This window comes from Bos grunniens, chromosome 16, assembly GCF_055505025.1.
Source record: "Bos grunniens cultivar Pamir isolate PY7600 chromosome 16, Bosgru_T2T1.0, whole genome shotgun sequence".
Taxonomy (NCBI): Eukaryota; Metazoa; Chordata; class Mammalia; order Artiodactyla; family Bovidae; genus Bos; species Bos grunniens.
Genome location: NC_141180.1, coordinates 32,598,468 through 32,626,374, shown reverse-complemented (window position 1 = coordinate 32,626,374; position 27,907 = coordinate 32,598,468). Strand labels below are relative to the sequence as shown.

Below are 27,907 nucleotides of genomic sequence, written 5' to 3'. Positions count from 1 at the left end.
ATAGATGAAGATACATAGAGTCGAGACATATATATTGGTCAGTTCAGTCGCTCAGTCATGTCTGACTCTTTGCGACCCCATGAATAGCAGCATGCCAGGCCTCCCTGTCCATCACCAACACCCGGAGTTTACAAAAACTCATGTCCATCGAGTCAGTGATGCCATCCAACCATCTCATCCTCTGTCGTCCCCTTCTCCTCCTGTCCCCAATCCCTCCCAGCATCAGAGTCTTTTCCAATGAGTCAACTCTTCGCATGAGGTTGCCAAAGCATTGGAGTTTCAGCTTCAACATCATTCCTTCCAATGAACACCCAGGACTGATCTCCTTTAGAATGGACTGGTTAGATCTCCTTGCAGTCCAAGGACTCTCAAGAGTCTTCTCCAACACCACAGTGCAAAAGCATCAATTCTTCGGCACTCAGCCTTCTTCACAGTCCAACTCTCACATCCATATATGACCACTGGAAAAACTATAGCCTTGACTAGACGGGCCTTTGTTGGCAAAGTAATGTCTCTGCTTTTGAATATGCTATCTAGGTTGGTCACAACTTTCCTTCCAAGGAGTAAGCATCTTTTAATTTCATTGCTGCAATCACCATCTGCAGTGATTTTGGAGCCCAAAAAATAAAGTCTGACACTGTTTCTCCACTGTTTCCCCAACTATTTCCCATGAAGTGATGGGACCGGATGCCATGATCTTCGTTTTCTGAATGTTGAGCTTTAAGCCAACTTTTTCACTCTCCTCTTTCACTTTCATCAAGAGGCTTTGTAGTTCCTCTTCACTTTCTGCCATATGGGTGGTGTCATCTGCATATCTGAGGTTATTGATATTTCTCCCAACAATCTTGATTCAAACTTGTACTTCTTCCAGCCCAGAGTTTCTCATGATATACTCTGCATATAAGTTAAATAAGCAGGGTGACAATATACAGCCTTGACGTACTCCTTTTCCTATTTGGAACCAGTCTGTTGTTCCATGTCCAGTTCTAACTGTTGCTTCCTGACCTGCATACAGGTTTCTCAAGAGGCAGGTCAGGTGGTCTGGTATTCCCATCTCTTTTAGAATTTTCCACAGTTTATTGTGATCCACACAGTCAAAGGCTTTGGCATAGTCAATAAAGCAGAAATAGATGTTTTTCTGGAACTCTCTTGCTTTTTCAATGATCCAGTGGATGTTGGCAATTTGATCTCTGGTTCCTCTGCCTCATCTGTATAAATATGGACATAGGTCTAAAGATATGATATACTGATATTGACATGGATATATGTATAGAAATATGATATATAGATGTGGACATAGAGATGTAATATGTCTGTATCTATCTAGATCTCTATATCTATATCTTATAGATACACAAGATATATCTTATAGATATATAGATAGATGGTATGATATAGCTGTAGAGATACAATACCTCTTTATCCTCCAGTGTGATTGTATGGATAGGAGTGGGGACTAGGGAGGTGATTAGATCATGAAGGTGCAGCCTTCATGAATGGTGTCAGTGCTATTATGAAAAGGACCCCAAAGAGCCTTCTCCCACCTTCCACCATGTGAGGATGCAGGAGAGGACAGCTGTCTGCAGCCTGGAAGAGGGCTTCACCAGAACCCAGCCACGCTGGGGCCCAATCCTGGTGGCCCAGTCTCCAGGGATGTGAGACATCAATTTCTGTTGCATATAGACCACCCAGTCTGTGGTATTTTGTTATAATTATCTAAACTAACACAAAAATATAAATATCTATCCATCTACCTACTTTCCTATGTATTTTTTAATGTGGACCTTTTTAAACTCTTTTTAAATTCCTTACAATATTGCTTCTTTCTGTTGTTTATGTTCTGGCTTTTTGTCCATGAGATATGTGAGATCTTCACTCCTTGACCAGGGATCCAACCTGTACCCCCTGCAATGCAAGGTGAAGTCTTAACCACTGGACTTCCAGGAAAGTCCCTTATCTATCATTTCTAGAGCTATAAAATACATCTTCATGCCCATATCCATACCTGTATATACTTCTATTATCTGTGTATAGATAAGGATGCGCACGCTGACATCTGCACAGATACGGATGCAGGGCTGCATAGAGTGACAGATGCAGGTACAGGTGTGGATGGAGATGAAGCTCTACCTCCTACGGGTTCCATTTCTCTGGTCAAACCCTGACTGATGCCTTTCCTAAATGACCAAATGGGTGTCAGTGAGCTGCTCCAAGTGCAGAATTGAGGAGAACCATCCTTCAGATCCTCGTCAATCTTCAGTATCGGGCCCTCCAGATATCCTTTTTTCCTCACCGAGGGTGAAATTTTACCTTGGATGAAATGCTTAATGTCTCTGAGTCACCAGTGACCACTGCACACCCTCACAGCCCTGAGAGTGTAGGTCCAGGTTTGCTTCGATCTTCCCTCTCAGATCTGGCTGACCTACAACAGACCCTCCTGAGCCAGAGAGGAGAGGCCAGCCTTCCCCCATATGACTGGCTTTGGTTCCAAAGAGCGAGCCCCTGCGCCAAGGTAGTTTCATCAGGACTGAGTCCCTGTTTCCCACGGGCACCGCAGCAGGCAAGCACTTGTCATGTTTATAAACATGCATTCATCTGAGGGCAAAGGGCATCCTAATTACCATCGATCTGAAACCCCACAGTAAGCACAGTTTTCTTCTATGTTGTTTTACATCTGAAAAGGCTTGTGTGTTTCTCAGTGATGCATACAGGCAGAGGGAAATAAAAATGTAGGGTCATCACCATGAATTATAATCTCACGATGTAATGACGAGAATGCAGGTGAGCATCTCTGGATCCTTGGCAGTGAATGGGTGTCATCAGGGGTGATAATGCCTGCCTGATTAACAATTACAGAATTTACTCCAACAGGGCAATGCATTGCAGCTCTCAATCAGCACCTCTGTGCAGTGTGCTCAAAGATGCCCAATTCTGTGTATGGCCTAATGCAACCGTGGCTTCCTTATTCCTTCCCACTGGACTTCTCAGGGAGGTGTTTGGTGCACACCGTGTTCTCTGTGGCTGGTTTAACGAGCTGCGAATTTGTGCCTCCATTGAATCACTCCACCAGTTGGTTCACAAAAGCCATTTCTCTGGGAAGCAAACACACTCAGGTCCTGCTGTGAAGGCATGGCCATGCTGAGTGTATTTTCAACGTGTCAGAGCGAGGCTCCGTGGTGGGACCATTTTTCTTTTGATGGAAAAATAAAGATTGGAAAATAGCTCAACTATCAAGGAAAGCTGACTGAGGGGAGTGGGACTGAGACCTCCCCAGTTTTCTCCATGCTGGATCGAAGCTGGGGAAAGGGTGTTTTTTCATTGGCCGTCAAGCAGTTCCTAAATGTAATATGGATGCCAGAGGTGGAACACCGTGGATATCTTTTGTTGATAGATATCTTGTTATCCAATTTACCCTCAAATCTATCCCATAGGCTGAGGAGAGGACACAGAGGATGAGGAGGAAGCTGGTGTCACCGCTGGCTCTGCAGACAGGGCAGTCTGATGGGATGGGTTCTTTGCTGGCCTCAGTCACACTAACAGCCCTGAGAGGTGACCTTGGCTTCTTCCCTGGCCTGTAGTTGGAGAAACTGAGGCCCAGAAAGTTTAAGCAGCCTTCCCAAAGCTCTCCCCCAGACAAATAACACCAGCTTTATGAGCAGCCCAAGAGGGGACCCTCCAAGTTACTCAGAGAGTGGGTTTGTGAGGAGATTATCCTGCAGAGTGGAGATGGATTCACAGGACTGAGGACCACAGGGGAGCCTTTAGGAGCAAGTTTGTCCGGAGGCCCTGGTGTCCATGACCTGTTTGTGGAGCTGGGCTTCTGGGCACACTTGGGACCATGATGTCACAGCTGTATCAGGTGTACTGGGGGGAGGGCAGCATTATTTGTATGGCTTCTTCCACAATCTGGTCTAATTGAGAGGGCTTCCTTAACACTTCTATCCTCATACATAAAGTCCTCAGTGAGGATAGATTTTAGTTAACAAGAAAATAGAGTTCAGACCAGAGCCGGATTCCCTAGTTTACTATGGTTGGAAGGCTTGAATGGGGGAGGCATTCCCTGGAGGCCCCAGTCCCTGGAGACGCACATGTGATGCTGTTTTTCATAAATGAATGTATGTACAGATCAAGATTATTCCTACCACATAAAGAAGATGTGGTATATATACACAATGGAATATTATTCAGCCATTAAAAAGAATGAAATAATGCCATTTGCAGCAATATGGACAGACCTAGAGAGTGTCATACTGAGGGAAGTAGGTCAGAGAAGGAGAAATATCATATGACATCCCTTATGTGTGGAATCTAAAAAGAAATGATACAAATGAATTTATTTATAAAACAGAAACAGACTCACAGACTTCGGAACTGAAATTATGGTTGCCAGGGGGAAGGGATATTTAGGGAGTTTGGAATAGACATGTATACGCTGCTATATTTAAAATGGATAACCAACAAGAACCTACTATATAGCACAGGGAACTCTGCTCGATGTTACGGGCAGCCTGGATGGGAGGGGACTTTGGGGGAGTATGGATACACGTATTTGTATGGCTGAGTTCCTTCACTATTCACTTGAAACTATAACAACATTGTTAACTGGACATACCCCAATATAAAATAAAAAGTTTAAAAACTAAAAAGATTATTCCTAACGCAGGCTTCAGTCAGTTCAGTTCAGTTGCTCAGCCATGTCTGACTCTCTGCGACCTCAATGGACTGCAGCACACCAGGCAACACAGGCTTAGGATGTGCTGCAACCCTGCGCGTTTACACTGCCCCAGAAATTGCAGCTACCAAGCCCCAGTGACACGCCACCTTGTCAGGTTTACAACAACTCAGTGGGGTAAGGGTAATTGTCTCCTTTTCTTTTTCTGGGCTCCAAAATCACTGAAGATGGTGACTACAGCCATGAAATTAAAAGACGCTTACTCCTTGGAAGGAAAGTTATGACCAACCTAGATAGCATATTCAAAAGCATAGACATTACTTTGCCAACAAAGGTTCATCTAGTCAAGGCTATGGTTTTTCCAGTGGTCATGTATGGATGTGAGAGTTGGACTGTGAAGAAGGCTGAGTGCCGAAGAATTGATGCTTTTGAACTGTGGTGTTGGAGAAGACTCTTGAGAATCCCTTGGACTGCAAGGAGATCCAACCAGTCCATTCTGAAGGCGATCAGCCCTGGGATTTCTTTGCAAGGAATGATGCTAAAGCTGAAACTCCAGTACTTTGGCCACCTCATGCGAAGAGTTGACTCATTGGAAAAGACTCTGATGCTGGGAGGGGTTGGGGGCAGGAGGAGAAGGGGACGACAGAGGATGAGATGGCTGGATGGCACCACTGACTCGATGGACGTGAGTTTCAGTGAACTCTGGGAGTTGGTGATGGACAGGGAGGCCTGGCATGCTGCGATTCATGGGGTCTCGAAGAGTCGGACACGACTGAGCGACTGATCTGATCTGATCTGATAGATAAGAAAACTGAGGCTCAGGATGTTATATAACTCTCCTCCAGGAGTTGCTAGCTACAAGGATAAAACCCACATCCCCACCCCAGCCTTACTTCCATCCCTCCATCCTTTGGTTGGAAACTGCTTCACATCCTTAGCTTCCCAATCAGAAGCCCTTATTCTGAATAGACTCTCCATGGGTAGAAGCGGTCTCCATGGAAGCCAAGCTCAGGTGATGCTCTTGAGATTGGAGAGCTTTGGGCATTATGCTGTGTTTGTCACTGGGTAACAGGGCAGGGAGTTGGACCTCCCAGCATCCTCTGGACAGTTCTTACACAAGATGAATGCTTCTTACTCTGCTGCTTCCTCCAGGACCAGAGGGAAAGGAAGTGACACGCAGTCAGTAGAATTTACTGAGTTGAGCTGGTACCAACCTAGATCCCATTACCCCGTCACAACATTATAACATGGGTATGTGTGTGTGTGCTAAGTCACTTCAGTTGTGTCCGATTCTTTGAGACCCATGGACTGTACCCCACCAGGCTCCTCTGTCTATGGGGCTCTCCAGGCAAGGATACTGGAATGGGTTTCCATTTCCTCCTCCAGGGGATCTTCCCAACTTAGGGATCGAACCTGCATCCCCAGTGTCTCCTGCATTGGTAGGCGGGTTCTTTACCACTAGCTCCACCTGGGAAACCCCCAAAGGAGTAGCATGAAGTCAGTGAAAATAACTGAGTCAAGCTGGCACCAGCCCAGATCTTCCCAGCCCCCACGTCGCAATGTTATAACATGGTTATGTCTCCCCCAAGGATAACATATATACAGTGTGGGGGGTCTGCCTTTTCTCCTCTTTCTGTCTAGGTGGTCTGCAGGTGCACAGAACTCCAGCCCAAGCAATCAGTCCAGTTCATTCCTCTCCTTGCCCTCTGACAGATTCAGGGTGAGAATATGACAACAGTAGCTAATGTTCAGGGCTTCCCTAGTGGCTCAGTGGTAAAGAATCCACCTGCCAAGGCAGGAGAGGCAGGAGATGCAGATTCGGTCCCTGGGTTGGGAAAATCCCCTGGAGGAGGCATGGCAACCCACTCTGGTATTCTTGCCTGGAGAATCCCATGGACAGAGGAGCCTGGTGGGCTACAGTCCATAGGGTCACAAAGAATCAGATATGACTGAAGTGACTGAGTGCACACACACACACACACACACACAGTTAACGATCACTGGGCTCTTACTATGTGCATATACTGCCCTGAGCACCCAGTCTTCACAAAGCTTTCTAAGCCTCATATCTACCCTATGCAGTAAGTACCATCCCTTTTTATAGATGAAGCCCAGAGAGGTTTAATAATTTGCCCGAAGATACAGAGCAGAGATGTGACTCCTAGAAGTTACTCATAGCTTGAGTTCTTAACCACTACCATTGAATTAGTGAATGGCCAACTCCAGGGTCTACCTACAGAAAAGACTCTCATTCTTCTTGTTCATCTCAATGTGAGAGGCTGTGAGGCTGGAGCCGGCTCATTCACCCTACCACTACGATGGGAGAGCTAGAACTCCCTTAGCTGAAGCCACAGAGGGAAAGCAGGGCAAAGAGATGAATGCTCCAAGCGTTTTGTTTGTGTCTTGGTTATAATTCTGCTTTAAGCTGAATACCTGCCAAGATTTTCAGTTGCATGAGCCAATAAATTCCCATTTTGCTTAAGACAGTTTCTATCAAGTTTTGTCACTTACAATAGAAAGAATCTTAACTGATTCAATATTTTCTCATTTTTTACAACTTAAATAGACTGTGAAATATAAAGTTGGCTTTTTTTATCAAAATGAAAGCTGAAAACAAAAACTGAACAAGATGTTCAGCATTTTGGAGCTGCCTCTCTGACTGCAGATGACGCTGCTCTGCCTGCAGCCCTGGACTCGTGCTATGCCTTTGCCTCTGGTTTCAGCTTTGGGCAGCCACCACCATCACATATTCAGGAAGCGGGCTGCCCCTGTACATGCTCTCTGCCCTCATTGCAATAAACTCTTCCCTTTATCATCACATGATCAGATTTCAGAGAAAGTTTTGGCACATTTTAGAACTTTAGATTCGTATGCTAGCAGAAGTCTGAAACAAGAAAGGAGGTGAAAAAAAAATAAAGAAACAAGAGGCAGGACGAGGGACATAAGTAGCGAAAAAAAAAATGTAAAAGTTATATTCTTTATGGACTACAGTGCTTGAAGATTGGCCTTTTCATCTATGAGAGAAAATGAGATACTGGGCAGTGAGCAAACCCTACCTACAGGGTGTCGAAAGTTCAGTGCTGCTTGTTATTAAGCATATTAGGCATCACTGCATACTTATGCTCCTGACAACACATGACTGTCTCCAAACCATTTCATCCACAGCTGATTAATGTGTTTTAGAATTCCGCCCCCTACTATCAACACGGATGAGTTGATTAGCACATTAAAGTTTTTCCTCTCCTTTCAGCATCCACTAAATCACATTTGTTTTAACTCATTGATTTAAATTAGAGATGGTTGCCCTCCAACACGTCTCAATTTCACAGGGAAAAATAATTTGCAAAGTTATTTATCTTAATGTCAATTAAGACTGGCTAATTAGACATAACTTTAGTGGTTTGGACTTTCAGAACTCAAATCAATTGAGTCCCATGGTGATCTTTGTAATTTTGGAATAGTTTAGAGAAACAAGAAGGAGCAAAGGGTAAGGGATCTGGGACTTAACAGAACCTCCTTCTCTTCTAGTTTCATCATTTCATGATGTGTCTTATTCCTTCTCTGTTTCCACCAATGAAGTCCTTACATCCTAACTAGGAGGTGGTATTAGCAGTGGTAACAGTACAAGTAATGCTTACTCTGTAAGTCAGGCAGTATTTTGGGCTCTTTAACCACAACATCACATGTAACCCTTGCAGCAAATCTTTGCTTCTTGATATGGAGGAAACAGAAGTACAGGGAGATGCTGTCACTCGGTCCAAATCTCACAGCCAGTAAGAAACAAAGCCAGGATTCAAACCTGCACGTGCGTCTTCATACTGTGCTGTCGGCTTCTCTGCTATTGGAATAAGGGGGTGACATCAAAAGTCAGCCACAGGTGCAGAATCTGGTGCTGACACACCTGGGAAGGTCATTTGACACTGAATGTCCATCTAGTCTACAAGCAAGGACAACAGTGTCTAGTTCATGGGCTATTGTGAACACCAGGGAGCTCATGTATTTAGAAGGGTCTGACACGGGGAAAGCATCCAAGATTTGTGAATGTACATTTGAATGACATGGAAGATTGCTCCCAGGGTCATAAAGGTGAAGGTTCAATTAAGGTTTCTAATCAGTTGGTTTTGAGTTAACCAAAAGGAAATTATCCTGAGTGGACTTGAGTGAGTGATAGATAATGGATAAATAGATGGGTATATGATGAATAAATAGCTGTTTAGACGATGGATAGATGCTGCTGGTGATGATGATGATAGATAGATAGGGATTGATGATGTAGACACAGATACTTTAATATTTGCCTCTTAACTAGTTTGTTGAGTGGTGACTTACATTGTTTATTAGCTTTAGGCTGCTGTGCAACGATTTACTGAAACTATGTACAAGCCCCTGAGTCTTTGTCTTTTGAAGTAAAATGCTGACACAAGAGTTACTTATTTGGAAATGTGAAGATGTACAAAGAATAGCTGTTGGGCTAGGGAACTGGTAACAATTTAGACTATAATTCTGCCACATAATGGAACCACCAAAATCCCAACTCCCTGAAAGATACAAATAAAGACCTAACACACATTCCTAAATTATTTTTAGTTGATGTTGGCTGGCATCACCGACTCAATGGACATGAGTTCGAGGAAACTCTGGGAGTTGGCGGTGGACAGGGAAGCCTGGTATTCTGCAGTCCATGGTGTCGCAAAGAGTTAGACACAACTGAGTGACTAAACTGATTGAAGTTGTTTTTACAGGAAGCAGACCACCCCTCCAGATGAAAACTGCAGACCACAAGAACATAGACCCTAGGCTGGTTGAAGCCAAAAGATTGATGATGACTGAAACTTCTCTTTAATGCCAACCAATCTAAGAACTATCCACAAGCTGATCACATCCTGCTCCCTAAACTCTATAAATCTCCTCACTACCCACTCCAGGGTGGGTTACACGGTCTTCAGGACATTAGCCCACTGTGCCCCTCTTTGCCTGGCAAAGCAATAAAAGCTACTCTTTTTTAAATTTATTTTTTTGTTGAAGGATAATTGCTTTATGTAATTTTATTGTTTTCTGTCAAACCTCAACATGAATCAGCCATAGGTATATATATATATATCCCCTCCCCTTTGAACCTCCCTTCCATTTCACTCCCCACCCCACCCCATTAGGTTGTACAGAGCCCCTGTTTGAGTTTCCTGAGCCATACAGCAAATTCCCATTGGCTGTCTATTTTCCTTCACCCCAAACTCTGTCTCTGCATTTCTATTTGGCACCAGTGAACAGAGGCCAAGTTTTGGCAACACTACTACAAATTTAGCAATCTGAAACAGCACGCATCTACTATCTTGCAGTTTCTGTAGGTTGGGAGTCTGTGTGTGAGTTTGCTGGACCCTCTGTTCAGGGTTTCACAGGCTGAAATCAAGCTGTTGATGGGACTGCAGCATTGCCTTGGGCTCATGGATCTCTTCCATGCTCAATGGCTGGTGGAATTCTGCTTCTTGCAATTCTAGGACTGAAGTCCTCAGTCCCTAGAGGCCACACAACATTCCCTGCCATGTGGTCCCCTCCACAGCATGGCAGCTTACTTTCTTCCAGGCCAGCCAGAGAGCATCTCCTGCCTCTCGTCAGTTTATGAGATCACCTGATTAGGCCAGGCTCATCAAGGACAACATCCTTTTGGATTAACTCAAAGCCTACTGGTTTGGACTTTAATTATACCTTCAAAATCTATTCAACTTTGTCATATAACCTGACCATCAATGGGAGAGTTGTCTCACCATATTAATAAACTTTGCCCACATGCAAGGGAAGGGGATATACAGATTGTGTACACCAGGATGTGGGAATTGTGGGGACCATACTAGAACTCTGCCTAACACCTACTAGAAAGATTTGAGTTCATCTTTTCTGCTTTGATAATTTCTAGTTCTAATGGTTTCCAAAATCAGCTGTTGAAACACACGAGGCCTCCACGGTTAACTGTGAAAAGAGAATAAATATCGATTCTTTCTATTTGACAGTGTGTTAGGTTATGAAGAACAACTAAAACCCAACTCAGGTTGTATAATAATAAAGAAAATCCAGAGCAGGATGGTTTTCAGGCATGCTTTGATCAAGGATGCAGTTCCACTTGTCTGTGATAATCTTGACTCTTCTCATCTCCACGTGAAGACTGACTTTCCTCATAGTGGGCAAATTATTGCAGAGACTCTGTGTGCATATCTGATTGTCCACAGTACAAACTGATACTTCTCTTCCTCCAACCAGCAAGCAATAAAATGCCTCATCACCCAGCTAACCAGTCCCTGGGGCCAGGAGAACTCCATGCACTGACTGACTGCAGCCTGGGCTTCTGCCCATTTCTGAGCTCATTTGTATGGGAAGGTGGGTAGGATCATCCAGCTTGACACAGACTAATTAGGGTCCACTCATGAGCCCTAAGCCAAGGATAAAATTAATCAGCCCCCCAAACCAACACTGCTACAAAATGGAGAGAGTGGTGGTCACTTGCAAGGAAACCAACATAACCCCATATGCCATGAGGATGTTGCTGAGTTAAGAGACTCCTCAAGTCCCACAGCAGTTGTCAAGCTGCTCAGTGCTGGGCCAGATGCTAAGGTAGAAATGAGAGACACAGGCACCGCCCTCCAGGAGTTCTAGCTTCCTGGGGAGACAAGCCACAGATGGACAATTCTACTAGGAAAGTATGAGCTCCCTTGCAGACAAGTAAAATTGCCCCTCCCTACTGGGATACACTCAGTTACTGTGGGGAGTGGGTGTGTGGCACAACCGAGAAAATGAGGAGAGTGGTTCAGACCCTCCCCAGTCTACCACCCAGGCTTTTGGAGAAGGCAATGGCACCCCACTCCAGTACTCTTGCCTGGAAAATCCCATGGACGGAGGAGCCTGGTAGGCTACAGTCCATGGGGTCTCGAAGAGTCGGACATGACTGAGCGACTTCACTTTCACTTTTCACTTTCATGCGTTGGAGAAGGCAGTGGCAACCCACTACAGTGTTCTTGCCTGGAGAATCCCAGGGACAGGGTAGCCGGTTGAGCTGCCATCTATGGGGTCCACAGAGTCAGACACGACTGAAGCGACTTAGCAGCAGTAGCAGTAGCAGCAGCACTTGGTCCCCACTTCCTATCAAAAGTCTGTATCAGCTATCTAAGCTGAACAACAAACAACTCCACACTTGGTGGTTTAAATCACCACACATTGACTACCTCACAGTTTTCAAAGGTCAAGAATCTGGGCCCTGGCTTAGCTGGGCTCTTGCCCCGGGGTTTCACAAGGCTGTCATCAAGGTGTCAGGGGGACTGTGTCCCTTTCTGGAACCCAGGATCCTCTTCTAAGCTCATGTCCTGCTGACATAATTCAGTTCCTTGTTGTTGCAGGGCTGAGGCTCATGGCCAGAGACAACTCTCAGCTCCTAAAAGCCATCTGTATACAGTTTCTTGCTATGTGACTCAGAACATGTCAGTGTCCTCTGTTAGAGGCCAGTAAGAGAGCATCTCTGTGGCTCTTGGTCTCTCTGGCTCCTTTTCTCTCTGATCCCTAGACCATCTTTTCAAAGGGCTCACCTGATTAGGTCAGGCCCACCCACCCTCAAGCAGAGGGAATTATAAGCAGTACACAAAGCAAGGGCCAAGGATCCTGAAAGCTGTCTTCAAATTCTGCCTGCCACAAAATCCATCCTATAAAGTCCCTCTGGCTCAAAAAAGTTTCCAGAGCAAATGAAGGCTGAAAATCAACTGAGAATTTCTTTAGAAAGGAGCAACCCTCTGGAAGCCACATTAGTGGGCAGCCACCTGCCCTTCAGTCTTGCTGCTGATTTAGAAAAGCAGAGCCTGGTGCTGGGCTGGTTCGCTGGAGCCTCAGCACCCTCGGAACCCTGCTGAGGTCAGGAGATGTCATTCTGTGGAATCAACATCCAGTTCCCCACCTGCCACAACAAGGCAGTTGGCTGCTGAGCTTGAAGCGACTTATAAGCCCCACTCGCACCAACATGGGCTGCTTCCCTGTTCCTTTCTCTGCAGCAGCATGCAAGGAGAGTGCTCCCAGTTTGTGGGAGTAGGAGGGGGAGTGGTAGGAGGATTAAAGGCTTCTTTCTTCTCCTTTCATTAAAGATGACATCTCTCGTTCATTTTGAAGAGAATGGGAGCTGTCTTGAGGTTCCTATCCTGACACCTTGTGATTTTTCTCTGTTAAGAACTTGAAAAATATGCAAATGCCCTGCAGAGAACTAGGCACACTGTTTTTTTCTTAATGGGTTGGTTCTGATGAAGACTGATTTTGCTCCAAAGTGGCTGGTTTTTCTTGAGCTCTGGGTCTGTTATCATTCTTCTGCCTTAAATGAGTTTCTGCCATATTTCAAACCTCTGCAGAGGGAGATCGCAGGTGGAAAGGCTTATTACGACAAATTACCTTGCCACTAGCTCTTCCATAACATTAGCTCCTTACTCGGAGCTCAGCTTAGCCCCAGAAGAGCAGAGTGGGAGGAAGGTAACTGGTTTCAGATGCTCACAGAGTGTCTCCGATTCAGCGGTTTCAGAACTGGTTGGACTCTTAGGAATTCTGTCCCTTGAGCACAAGTGCATTGTCAGCCTTCAAAGCAGGGACTGCAAAGGGAAACACATGACTAGTAATGTGCACGTGTGTGCACACACATAGCTATGCAAACATGCATGCAGTTGTGGCATGCATGCACACACTCTTCGTCTAAACCAATAGGATCATGGCTGAAATTAATGGGTATGTCTGGTAGCCACATGGAAACCCCAGAGTTCAGCTTTTCTAGAAACAAAACACATCATTATCCAACAAAAGTTGTTCCTTTTTTATTCCATCCCTCCCTCCTTCCCTCACTCTTTCTTGCCATTCAATGTGTATCAGTCAGAATAGGCTAGATTATGCTGCCATAACAAGCATAACAGCGCAGCCACCCCCCCAAATTTCAGTGACTAAACATAACCAAAGTTCTTTCTCATTCACTAAACATCTGTTGCAGGATAAACATCTGTAGAGGGTCTGTGATAACTGTCACCCCTTGCTCCCAGGGAGGTAAATTGGAGTCTTCATCCCAGCATAGCTCCCAGGAATTCAGAAGCACACAGAGGGAATGGGGTGAATCATATATCATTTGGGGCATCTCCCCAGGGTTTATACACACTTCTTAGCCCACACGCATTGGCCAGGCAAGTCAAATTGTCACCCTGGTCTCGAAGGGATTAGCAAACAGTGGCCCTCCTGTGTGCCCAGGAGAAGAACCAGAAATATATGATAAATAGTAGGCATAAGTGCCACCCCTCATGTGCTGGTCTGCTAGGACTGCTGCAACGAACCACCCCAAGGATGGAGGGCTTGAGCAACACAGTCCTTGCTTAGCTCTGGAGATGCAGAGGATCAGGATGCAGGACCTCCATCTTCTGCCTTCATTGTCACCTGACCTTTTCCCTCTACAAGTGTCTCTGTGCCCTTTTTATCAGGACATCAGTTTTATAGGATTGGGTTCCCTGGTGACTCAGGGGTAAAGAATCCACCTGCCAATGCAGGAGACACAGGTTCGATCCCTGGGTCAGGAAGAGTGCTGGGAGGAAAAAATGCAACCCATTCCAGTATTCTTGCCTGGAAATTTCCATGGACAGAGGAGTCTGGTGGGCTGCAGTTCATGGAGTCGTGAAGAGTAGGACACAACTGATTGACTGAGCATTTATGGGATTAAGCCTCACCCTAATGACCTCATCTTAACTTGGTCATCTGCAAAGATCCCATTTCTAGAAAAGGCCACATTCATGGACACAGTGTCAGGACCTCAGCATCTTTTGGGGAGGATACCATTCATTCCATAGCACCTCTCTGTGTGACCCTCATCTGTGTGACCATACCTGGAGCAGTATCATTCTAGACCTTGAGAATAGAGAGATACAAACACACAGTCAGTTTATCCCCATAAAGCAGAGTCTGGGCTTCCCTAGTAGCTCAGCTGGTAAAGAATCTACCTTCAATTCAGGAGACCTGGGTTCCATCCCTGGGTTGATCCCCTAGAGAAGGCAACAGCTACCCACTCCAGTATTCTGGCCTGGAGAATTCCATGGACTGTATAGTCCATAGGGTTGCAAAGAGTTGGACACGATGGAGTGGCTTCCACTTATTTACCTTACTTAGAGCAGAGTCTAGGAAAATACATGCATATAGTGATGCATGGTGAGAATGTAAATGAATGCTCATTTGTGGTCTGTGATCTAGTCTTGGATTTTAATCCCTGGTCCACAGGGCAGGGTGGCAGATTTTGAGCTAAGGATGCATCCCTCAGGTCAGAGACGCTGCCCATGTCTTAGGTGTGTGTGAACCAGAGACCTGGGCCTTCATAACCTTGGTACTAGAGATGGATCATAGGAGTTCCCCTTGTTCTTTAAGATTCCAGGGAAGAAACACACCCAGAAGGCACACAGTATGTGTGTTTGGCAAGATGGAGCAGTGGTGGGGGGGGTGGAGGCCTGTCTCATGGGATATAAGCTTGGTCCCTTTAGATACAGGGTCATCCTGGGGCCGTGTTCTTCAGGCTAGATATGAAGCAGGTCTGCTGAAGAGCTAAAAACCCCCTTATCCAGACCCCAGGCATCATGCAGGGTGGTCTCCTGTCTCTGAGACCTATTCACCTACTCATCCCATAAAGGTTTCCTGACAGCCCACCAGGCACTGTTCTCTGTGCTGGGAAATAACAGCAAACACAGCAGACACAGTTTCTTTTCCCCAGTGCTGAACAAGGAAATGGGTACTCAGATTGGTCAAAGTTCTCCAGAGAAAACCAATAGGAGATATATCATCTACATGTGAACATATACATTATATATGTTATAGATATATGCATATAACATATAATAAATATTATAATAAATTTAATAAATATAATAAATTTCCTTTTATATAAAAGGAAATTTATTATAGGAGTTGGCTAACGTGGTTACAGAGATCACATCCCACCATCCGCCATCCACAAGCTGGACACCCAGGAAAACCAAGTGATATAACTCAGTTCAAGTCCAAAGGCCTGAGAACCACAGGGCCTCTGATAAAAGTCCCAGAGTCCAAAGGCCCAAGAAGCAGGAGCTCTGATGACCAAGGGAAGGAAAAGATGGAAGTCCCAGCTCAAGATGAGAGAGAATTTGCTCTTCCTTTGCCTTTTGGCTCCGTTAAGGCCCCCAAAGTGTTGGAGGATGCTGCCCACACTGGTGAGAGCAGGGATCTTCATTCATGGACTGAACTGAATGCTAACCTCTTCCAGAAACACTCCCATGGAGGATTTTCTTGGTGTTCCAGTGGTTAAGACTCTGCACTCCCATTCAGGGGGTGCAGGTCCAATCCCTGTTTGGGGAACTAAGATCCCAAATGCCTTGTGGCACAGCCAATAAATAAATAAATAAAAAGAAGAAAAAGAAACACACCCAGACCCAAGTATAATATATGACTAGCTCTCTGGACATTCCTTAGCACAGTTGAGCTGACATATAAAATTATTCACCACTGGGTATGTCCCACAGCGTACGTGCTTTGGAGAAACTAAAGCAGGGGTGGCCTTGTGAGGTATCAGGGAGGGAGTCTTATATAAGAGCTCTAGAGAGGCTTCCCTGAGGAGGAGACATCTGAGTAAAGACCAGAAAGAGGACAAGTGTGGGGTTGGAGTCCACCCAGAGAGAGGATCAGAGAGGTGGGTCTGCCCATCTATACCGTGGAAGCCGCAGGGCAGAGATACACACCCACTCCCTCAGAGGGGCATCCTGTTGCTTTCCTCATGTCCAGCCCACATGGGTCAGCCTTTATTCTGCAAGACTGTTCCCTGTCTAGGTAACTATGGCCTTCAAAACCTCCTGGGGGCTTCCCACAGTGGGCCTGGTATATCCAGCAAATGTCCACTCTGCAGCAGAGCCTTCCAATAGAATTGCAATGTGAGCTGGGTATGGAATTTCATGCTTCCTGGAAGTCACATTGAAAAACAGTTTAAAAAAATGAAATTATAACATAATTTATTTAGTCCAACAAATACCAAATATTATCACTTGAACATATAATTGTATAAAAGTTATGTGATCGCTGACATAGTTTTTGCATATGCAGTCTTCCAAATCAGGCCCGTCTCCACGCGGGCTACCCCATTTCAAGTACACAATCTGGAGTCGGTATCATTGGAAACCAGTCTGGTGGTAGCTGTTCTTTTTATATCTTCCTTCAGATGCTTGAGCATTTTGTAGAAATGGCCTTGGGCTAAACAGAGATTCAACACCAGATCATCTGAGGATGAAATGAGTTCCTGCCAGAGAGGGTTCAGTGCAGTGCCTGGCCTGGATTGGCCTGGTGGGTCCTGGGAATAAGAAAACACCAGCCCGGCCGTTTTGGACTCTGTGGAGACCTGCTGGGAACAGGACTTCTGAAATGACAAATAAGTCTGGAAGGCTGTGGTCCACAGCCATTTTTGTTGGCTGTGAGTGGAGTCTATGAAATCAGAGGGAAGGAGCACACAGCTCTCCTGCAAACTGAAGATGTATGTGCCCTCGATGAAACTGAGATCTATCCAGGCAAGAGATGTGCATATGTGTACAGAGCAAACAACAACACAGTAACTCCTGGCAGAAAACCTAACAGAACCAGAGCAATCTGTGGAGAGATAACTCAAGCTCATGGAAACATTTGGCATGGCTCATGTCAAATTCCAAAGCAATCTTCCTGCTGAGGCCACTGGACACAGAATCCGTGGGATGCTGTACCCTTCAAGGACTTATTAAATAAATAAAAGTGAAAAAAAAAAAACACCAGCCAATGTTTACCACCCTTGAACTCTGTACTGACTTTGTCTAAAAGGCCAGTAGCCTACAATGCAACCCCACCATCCACATGCAGATCCAGCAGACATTAACAAATGACCATTGCACCCTTCCCAACGTCCTGATCTTCCCACTAGCATGATTCAAGCAGCCACCTCCTTCCATTTGATGAAATGAAGCCTACTTTCTATCCCAAATCTACGTGGGTTATTTTTATATAACATGGCAGATAGAATTGCTAATACATCAGGCAAATTCTGGTGGCTCAAATGGTAAAGAATCCACCTGCAATGCAGGAAACCTGGGTTCAATCCCTGGGTTGAGAAGATCCCCTGGAGAAAGGAATGGCAACCCACTCCAGTATTCTTGCCTGGAGAATTCCATGGACAGAGGAGCCTGGTGGGTTACAGTCCATGGGGTTGCAAAGAATCAGACATGACTGAGTGGCTAACACTTTTACTTTTCACTTTTCAAGCAAATTCCAAATGCTTTTTCCTCTTCACTCATCCAGTCCTCTCAACATCATCAGATACAATTTTGTCCATGTCACAGATGGGGATACTGAAGCCCAGAGGGTTTTAATGGCTGGTCCAGTGTCATCCAAGTAACACAAGGTAAAAATGGGATTTGAACTCTGGACCCAGAGACACTGCTTTGAACAGTCAGGGAAGATCTGGGTCTGGAGCAAGGCTGTAATGAAGAGGATGCTCTGTCTGCCTCCTCAGGTTGCCTGGGGCTCCTCATAGGAAAGTCTAAAGGTGCTACAGAGGGCTCAATGTCCAGCCTAACCGGTAGAGCATGGACTTTGATGTGCGCTTGAGAAATCTTTTAACAGGTTAAGTCCTCTGTCTCCCTTTTCTATAAATGAGGGATTACAATGCCTACCCTTTGCAGCTAGCTCTTAAGTCTGTGAAATAAAACAAAGCATGTATGTGATCCAGCATGGCCTGTCATGACAAGCGTTTCCTTCTCCCAGGAAACAGCTTCATGTGTGTGTGAACTGCTCAGAAACACAAGGTTCCACACTGAGGAGGACCCCACGTTTGGTTTAATCCCCTGCTATTTTGAAAGTTTTAATAATTTGTTAAGAACCCCGTATTTTCCTTCTTCCCTGAGCCCCGCATCTTGTGAAGCCAGATCTGCTTCTCCTCACTTCTCCATCAGAACACATACTTCTCCAGGGCATGGGCTTCTCAAGGACTGGCTGCTGCCTTCTTGCTGTTTTCCAATTTGTGTGTCAGGCCTGCGTGAGAAAGGCCTGGAGATTGAGGAGGAAGGTCTGTGCCCATGTATCCAAGCCCATCTGGCCAGTGGTACCTAGGAGGGAGGTGCTGGCTAGTGGAGAAGAGAATTCTCAGCCCTGTTTTCTAGGGGACACTGCCTTGTTGTCAAAGGGGCTGCTCCTCCAAGCCAGGCTCAGTTTTGAGTTCAGTGCCCTAATCATAGATTGTCTGGAGGACAGTTCTGCAGGTTGGTGTGATGATCCCTGACTTAGAGATGAAGGACTTGAGACCCAACCGAGATGAAGCAGCTGGTGGCTGGATTGGGGCACAAGTCCAAGAATGCCAACACTCCTGGAGATGCCAATGGTGTGAGACCGCAAGGAGCTGGTGAACTAGAGGCAGTATGCAGAAGGCCCACTCTCACTGATCAAAGCTCCTCTCAGATGTCGCACAGCAGATTCCCTTCAAGTAAATAAAATAATGGAAAAATTAGGAGAGGAAATGGAAGATTTCCTGTTCCTGAACAATAATAGGAAGGATTCACAGAAGCAAATTTTGCTAGATATCCTTTATCATTTGTTTCCTCCCAATAGGATTTAAACAAAAAATGATTAGATACAGTTGGTGTTATATATTCAGACTCATAAAATGTTTGACAGCATCTTGTGGAATTTTTACTGGGAGAATTATTTAAATTGGCTGGGATTGGAATGTTGTCACAAAGATTGAAGGCTGGATCACTGTCTGTTAACAAAGGGTCATAATAAATGGCAAGGAGAGCAGTTTGAAGACCAGCACTTTGGGATTTGTGGAAGCTCCATGTTTTAATTAACTTCTCCATCAATAATTAAAGTAAGTCGATGTGGTTATCTGGGAAAAGAGGCCATGGTGGATGTACTTGGAAACAGATACAATCCAGATATTCACTACCTCCTCTACCCCAACAACAGTTTCATCACAACCTCACCACCACCAAATCACCACCACCACTACCATTGCAACAACACCAACTGCCAACAACACCACATCATCCACAACACCCATCAGTACCACCCACCATCACCCCAATCACCAACACCACCATAAGAACAACTACTACCCCAACAACAGTAGCATCACAATACCCACCATCGCCACCATGACACCACACCAAGTACCAACACAACCACTACCATAGCAACAAGCTCCACCACCACCATCATCAAAAACTGCAACCACTACCTCCATCAGCCCAACAGTAGTGGCATCACAACACCCACTACGGCCATTGCAACAACCACCACAACTGCCCAAACCAACAGTGCTACAGCATCAATGGCAACGGATACCACCGCAATACTTACCACCACTGCAGCAACCATAGTAACATCATCAGTTGTAAGCACCAGCAATATCACTGCATCACCAACACTTACACAACAGCATCAACCATAATTACCACCACCATCAGGACTATAACCGTCACCACCATTAAGCAATATCCACCTCCACCATCCCAGCAATAGTGATATCAAAACCATAACCAATACCATTGCAACAATCACAAAATCAGCAACCATCACAACCACTACCAAGGCCATAACAACCTTGTACAATAATCACCACAGCATCAACCACCACACCACCATAATAACAGTTACAACAACCACAAAAAATTAATAGCTGCAACCACTACACATCAAAAACAACCACTACAAATACCACTACCACCACAACAATCTTGGTAACAGAGAAGAATAAATCTGACTCCATAAGTGGATCTATTTATTTTACTCTAAATAGATGGGGAAACAGCGGAAATAGTGTCAGACTTTATTTTTTTGGGCTCCAAAATCACTGCAGATGGTGACTACAGCCATGAAATTAAAAGACGCTTACTCCTTGGAAGAAAAATTATGACCAACCTAGATAGCATATTCAAAAGCAGAGTGATCACTTTGCCAACAAAGGTCCGTCTAGTCAAGGCTATGATTTTTCCTGTGGTCATGTATGGATGTAAGAGTTGGACTGTGAAGAAAGCTGAGCACTGAAGAATTGATGCTTTTGCACTGTGGTGTTGGAGAAGACTCTTGAGAGTCCCTTGGACTGCAAGGAGATCCAACCTGTCCATTCTGAAGGAGATCAGCCCTGGGATTTCTTTGGACGGAATTATGCTAAAGCTGAAAGTCCAGTCCTTTGGCCACCTCATGCGAATAGTTGACTCATTGGAAAAGACTCTGATGCTGGGAGGAATTGGGGGCAGGAGAAAAAAGGGAAGACAGAGGATGAGATAGCTGGATGGCATCACCAACTTGATGGACATGAGTTTGAATGAACTCTGGGAGTTGGTGATGGACAAGGAGGCCTCACGTGCTGTGATTCATGGAGTCGCAAAGAGTCAGACTCGACTAAGCCACTGAACTGAACTGAGCTGAAACTTTGTATTCTGTTGATTTTGCTACAAGTGAAGAATGTTGCCTACAGCCTAAAAGAGACAGGATATTCCCTTCTCAAGGCTTTGACATTTAAGGGTGTGATATTTTTCCATTTATATAGAGATAAAAAGTCACAGAATGGAGAATCACATTTGTCTTCTTGGAGACTTACAGGAACATGTTGGCTTGACCTATGGACAGCTGCAAGAACAAAGTATTCCAGCACAAAGAAGTTTGAAACAACCAAGCACACTCCCATCTCTGTTAGTATAAAATAAGTCTGAATTCTAACTCAAATAAGATGGTTGTTTTGGACACTAGTCCACCATCTTCTCAGTCTGCTGACTTGCTGAACAAGGTCACTATTCCTTGCCCTCACAATTCATCTCTTGATTTACTGGCCTGTTTCACCACAAGCAGTACGAGCTTAAATTCAGTAACAGCATCACTATAGCCAACAGGCACAGCAGCAACATCAGCAACACCTACAGCCCCCTTCCCCATCACCACCACCACAAGGAGCCTAGCTTGACGATCAGGATGGATCTGGATCTGTCCAGATCCAGCGGGGGTTATGGTTTGATCTATTTTTGAACATGGCTCCTGGCAGAGTAGACTCCAGCCCATTCCTACCTAGTGGTGAGGAAGGGTTGGCCCAATTTTGTCTCATCTGTCTCCAGGTTTACTTCCATGATTCAAATGAGATCAGGGACTTCACTGGCTTCTTCACATCTGGAATGCCAGCATCCAGCATGGAGCAGGTGCTCAGACATTTTTATGAATTAATGAACAATGGAAAAATGAGAGATTTTGCAAATGGAAGTATTTAGACAAGTGCCCTCTTGGAATCAAGGTTGTCTTGCTAGTTAGCATGTAGTTATGGAATGTGCTCTATGGAAGCTGATTTTCAGCTTTCCCCAAACATCAGAGCATCGATAATTACTCAGTTCCCTAGAACACAGCACTTCCTGCTGGTTTACAAATCACTTCCTGCTGTGCTCAGTGGTGTGGTCCTCATGACAACTGGAGCAGGTACATGGAGATGACATTCTCACCACCTGGTTTTACTCACCAGGAAATGGAGGTGCAGAGAGGGAACCGATTTGCCCAGATCTCATGGGAAGTCAATGATGAGTTTGGGTCCAGACTCTGCCTCCTGATGCAAAATTGCATTCTCTCTCCATCTCCCATATCACCTCTGAGAGTGCAACATAAGCTCAAACCCTAAACCATCTTGATGGTTCTTCCAATATTTTCCAACTCTTCAATTTTTTCCTACTTAAATAATTCATGGATTTCTTAGGGATTGCCTTGTAGTATTTTTATACAGTTCTCAGAAGATACTGTCATTGCAGTGGTTAAGCCACTGTTCCTTTCCTCTCCAGCATGTCCCCACCACATCACCTTTTACTGTCTGGGGGCATTGGATTGGCTGGCCGTTGGGATGGGACAATGTAGTTAGGGGTTCACTGGGATTAGTGGATGTGTTTCCACATATAGGGCTCTGCTATTTGGGTAGGGATAGCTTCTAGAAATTCTCCTGCTGCCCACATTCCAACTCATCTAGAGTTGTGACCTGAAGATGCAAGAACTGTTTGTTACACCTTGAAATAAGAATGCCTTCTCATGGCCCAGGGCTGGATTATGTATTTAGTGGAGGAGAAACATGATTTGGAGAATACAGAACAAAATGTGGGACATGAAAATGGTTTGTTCTCTTCATCAACTTGTGAACATACTCTCAGGACCACACTTAAAAGTGCTGTGTGTATGTTTACGAACTCACCACCTTTATTCTTCCATTGTGAAAACAGCAAAATAGACTTTACTGGAATTGTGTCTGTAAGGTGTAGAACTCTAGTAGAATGGCCAGTGTGAGATCGCAGGTGTTACGAGCCAGGAACTGGATCCAGTCTTGATGCATCCAATGGCTCTCAACTCAACCAAGTCTAAAAAGTTTAGCAGAAACAACATGCAATACCACAGACCCAGTGAAACAGCTGATGAAATAAATGCTCCCATGACAATCCTATATACCTCCATTGATGAGCTGACCTATAGCATACAGGATAGTTGGATTATACAGTGGTGTAACTCAATACAACATAGCAGCAGTAGTAAAGTGCATTTTGGATGGATTATTTTAAAATTCTTACACAGTTATGGATCACACGCAAAATTCAAACACAAGGGAAGTTCAGTTCAGTTCAGTCATTCAGTCATGTCCAACTCTTTGTGACCCCATGGACTGCAGTACTCCAGGCCTCCCAGTCCATCACCAACTCCCAGAGTTTACTCAAACACATGTCCATTGTGTCAGTGATGCCATCCAGCCATCTCATCCTCTGTCGTCCCCTTCTCCTCCCACCTTCAATCTTTCCCAGAATCAGGGTCTTTTCAAATGAGTCAGTTCTTCACAACAGGTGGCCAAAGTATTGGAGTTTCAGCTTCAGCATCAGTCCTTCCAATTTAGCTCTTGGTTCTGCTTCTCCAAGAAGATCATCATCCATTATCCATGATCCAGCTCTCACTCTGGGGTACCCTGGTGCATTTGAGAAGGGCGGAGTGCCCACTTAAGGGATAGAGTTTGGGAGAGATGGTGCTTACTTTCAGGTTGAATGCTCACAGCATTTGCAGGTAAAGGTTTTACCCTATTTGCCAAACTAGTTCTCCAAGTCTTATAGGCATCCGGCCTGAGTAATCACAGGCTGAGTCCTTCTTATACATGAGGCTGAAGCCCACAGTTTCTCATCTGTTTTCAGGCCTCTGTGCCACCATCACCTCTTTCTGTTCCCTTCAGTGATGGCTTCTCTGAGACCATTGGGCATGGTAGATGAGGGCGGGAGGCCCCACCCTCCACCTTCTGCTGTCAGCTGGACGGGCTCTGCTGTCTGGCCAAAAAGTAGTAATGGGGGGCTCTTGTGAAAGGCAGAGTTCCCACACTTACATCCCGTTGTCTGGGGTTCAAAAGCAGTTAACTCTCAAGGCGACAAGGTCCCAGGTTTCTGTCCACTTAGTGCTTGGGCACTGATGGGAGCATTCCCTGAGTGGGGCTTCCAGCCTTTTCCCCACTGCCTGTCTGCAGAGCAACTGGCTGCAATCTGGGCTCCTCTCCTGATGGGCTTTCCTAAAATTGACAGGAAATTGCTGACAGCTCTAACATTCTGACTCCCCAACTCATCCTTCTTAAGATGTGGCTCACCCTCACTGATGTTCCTGGTGTTTTGAAACTGCACAGAAGGATACACTCAAGGGCTCAGCTTCCAGCTGGCAAGATCTGGGGCCTGGCTGAGTCAACCTCCACATTTTCAGTGTGACCACGTAGTTGTTCAGTCAGTAAGTCGTGTCCGACTCTTTGCAACCCACTGGACTGCAGCACACCAGGCTTCCCTGTCCTTCACCATTTCCTGGAGTTTGTCCATTGAGTCGGTGACACCATCCAACCATCTCGTCCTCTGCTGGTGTGACTATGGTAGTTTCCATATCTGCTCTAACCGGAGGACAAAGTTGACATGAAAGAAACTTTCCCATTTGTGTTCCAGTTCAGAAGTGAGCTCCATGGCCAGCAGGGCAGCTCTGCACCCTTAGCGTAGAGCATCTGTCTGTGGGTCATGGAGGCACCAGCTCTTGCTAGAAACAGGGGTGAATGAGGGGAGGGCAGAGCTGATCCAGTCTGGGGAATGACCCCCTGCAAAGCTGTTGGCCTGGCTTTTATGCACCCTCCTCTGCCCTAAACTTGATCACAGGACCTCCATATGTGCCAGTACAAATGGATAGAAAGAGTAGACTCTTTACATGCAGTTATTCACAGAGGGTTAGGGGATCAAAGAAAGGGGAGGGGCAGCTGGCCATCATCCACAGGTAACCAAGGCGAGCTCTCTCAGAGTCTCAGGGAAGAGAGAGACAGCCCACTGGTGTCCTTGTGGAGATTAAACTAGATGATGCACAGAAAGCACTTGGTGGGGCACCTGCCACATTCTGAGTACTCATGGGTCTCTGTCCTCATCTTCACCATCAATTTTTTCCAGAACTGTGAGTTTGGGGAAGATCCTAATTAAGTCTCTTTGCACCTAAAACCAAGTACAGAAGAGCTGATGGACTGCTGGCCATCACAGAGGCCCTGAGCACAATGCAGGTGCCTGAGCTGACCATGAGCCAGACAGAGCTCTCTTTGCAGGGTCCTGCTTCTGTGGACTCGCCTCTTGTGAGATGAGAGCTTTGCCTCCTGATGTCTGAGGTTATGCCAGGCGTGTGTGTGTGTGTGTGTGTGTGTGTTTACATGAGACAACTTGCTACTTCTCTAGGTGAGAACATGAGAACACCCAGGAAACCATGCTTCTCATCCCTGAAGTAAAACCATGCATCCATCTTCTGGCTGAAGAAGTGAAAGGGGAGAGCCCATGTCTGAGAAATGACCTCCTGTGGAAATGTAAAGACCCCTCCTCACCCCCAACCTGAACAGTAGCAACCTCCCACACATCACACGCAAACACACACCCATAATCCCAGGCACACACAGCCCCCCTGCAGGGTCACCCTACAGGTCCACAGGTCCACTGTCTTGGTAACATTCCCATGGCCCCAGACACATGCTCCCAGGAACGTCATTACCAGCAGAAGTCACTGTTATACTCCCCATGCAAGCTCTCATGTACACATTCCTACACACCCGTGTTCCCACCATACAAGTGACATGGACCCCTGTACTGCTTGTGCACACACCCCCACCTTCACATACCCACAGGCTCTCTGTACACCCTCTTGGGCTCATGACACACCTACTCCTGCAAACCCCTTTACTTCCCCCAGGAACTGTATCTCAAGCAGCAACTTTATCAGTGAGAATGGAAAAAAAATCCCAACACATCGATACATGGCTGCATTGACATTTATGCCCAGTAGGTGTCAGACAGATATTATCTGCTCCGGACCAGCAGCAGCCCCTTCCTTGCATCCCCAAAGGGGAGAAAAAGATGAATTAACACATGAAAGAGCAGAGAGAAGGCAGAAGCAACAGGACTTCTGCTCCCATGCGGGGAGAGCCCAGGGCTCTTCTGGGCTCTGAATTCATGAGGGACCGCACCCGTGGGTGCTGGATGGGGTGGGCACTGTTTAACCACATTTGGGGGTACCATCTGTGTACATGCACTTGGCGAATGGGCCATGGGGATAAAGATGTCCTTGTCCATTTGCACACATACTGTTGAGTGTATCTGTGTCTGCATGGGTTGGAGCCATCAGTCTAAACCAAATGCATAGTGGGGAGAGTGGAATCTGCCCTGAGGTCTCTGCTTGTGGCCCCAGGGTCAGCTCAAGGTGAAGGCTAGCCGACAGGGGGCTGAGGAGGGTGGGCTCCTCTCAGCCCCCTGGTCCTCCCAGGCATCACCTGGGGACCCTCAACTTGGCATCCTGAACCAGCACCGCAGTTGCCACACAGAAAGGGTTTGCAGCTGGCCTCTGGCCTGAATAAAAGGAAGTGGGGGCTGAGAAGCAGGGATACAAACAGTTATTTAGGAAGAGTAATGCTCTTCCTAACCTGGGGCTGCTAACCTGTGGTTTCGGAGTCCAACTTGCCATTTTTCAAAATGATACACTGACTGTAGCTTAAAATACCCAAGACTCCATTCTTCTTTGCCTTAATCACAATCATTGAGCTTGGACAGAGGCTAATGATGGGTGGGTTCTGTTCTTGTTTGAGATTTTTTTGTTCTGTGCTCAGCTTTTATTATAAGCCAGGAGGACAAGAGGAGAAGGGGGTGACAGAAGACAAGATGGTTGGATGGCATCACTGACTCAATGAACATGAGTTTGAGCAAACTCTAAGAGATGGTGAAGGAAGGGAAGCCTGGTGTGCTGCAGTCCATGAGGTCAAAAAGAGTCAGACACGACTTAGGGACTGAATGACAAAGGGGCTCCTAGCCCACCTAGCCCACCTGGACCTGAAGTGCTGTGGCCTAGGCCCCTTCCTGACCCAAGGACTCAGCAACTCACACCACTGTCTCTGCTCAGGGGTCAAGACGTCCCCCGTGAGGTGCCTAATATAGTGCCTGATCCAGCATGGGCACTGGGTGGACAGGGGCTGTTACTTGGCCTTAACAGAAGAGAATGTCTCTGTTGCTCTTTCTCTCTGCCTCTGTCTCTCCGTCTCTTTCTATCTCCCTGTCTCCCTGTCTCTCTCCCCACCACCTGCTCTCTTTCTCAATGATGGGGGCCTTCTCTCTCCTGCCCACCATCAAGCAGTCATTAGGACTAAAGCTAGCTTCCCTCATAGGGATCAGCCTGAGTCTCTGATGGACTGGTGGGGGCAGAGGATGTCTGCAAACCTCCTGAAAGCCTGTACACAAATTCCTCAAGGCCTGTAAACAAAGGGCTAGTGTCACCTTCCCTGAGGAGGGGGTCCAGGGTTCTTCTCAAATTCCCAAGAAGTCCAGAACCCCCGGTGGCATGGTCTTGCTTCACTAGCCTTCCCTGGACTGGCACTGATGTTCCTTCCATTGAGATACTGAATTCCTATTATCATGCAAATATGTTAACAGAATAACATTTTTACCTATCAGGAGTCATTAACGGGAGTTAATCCAGCAAATTAGAATAAGAAGCGAGAAGGCCATAGAGGGAAACTGCCTGATTTGGAGGCTTCCTGTGACCTTGAGGAGGTCACATCCCTATGCTCTGGGCTTGCTCTACAAAACAGAAAGACCCTGATTGGCAAGGTGATCTAAGTCCCCATTTGTGGGAGAGGCTGCAGATATCTTTGTTATCCTTCCAGCCCTCTTCACTCTCAAAGTGTAT

General features: G+C 45.9%; 1 pseudogene; it reads left to right on the top strand.

Moving 5' to 3' along the window:
• Nucleotides 1-17,089: 17,089 nt before the first annotated feature.
• On the top strand, nucleotides 17,090-17,439 carry LOC147356544 (large ribosomal subunit protein eL33 pseudogene; annotated as a pseudogene).
• Nucleotides 17,440-27,907: the final 10,468 nt, after the last annotated feature.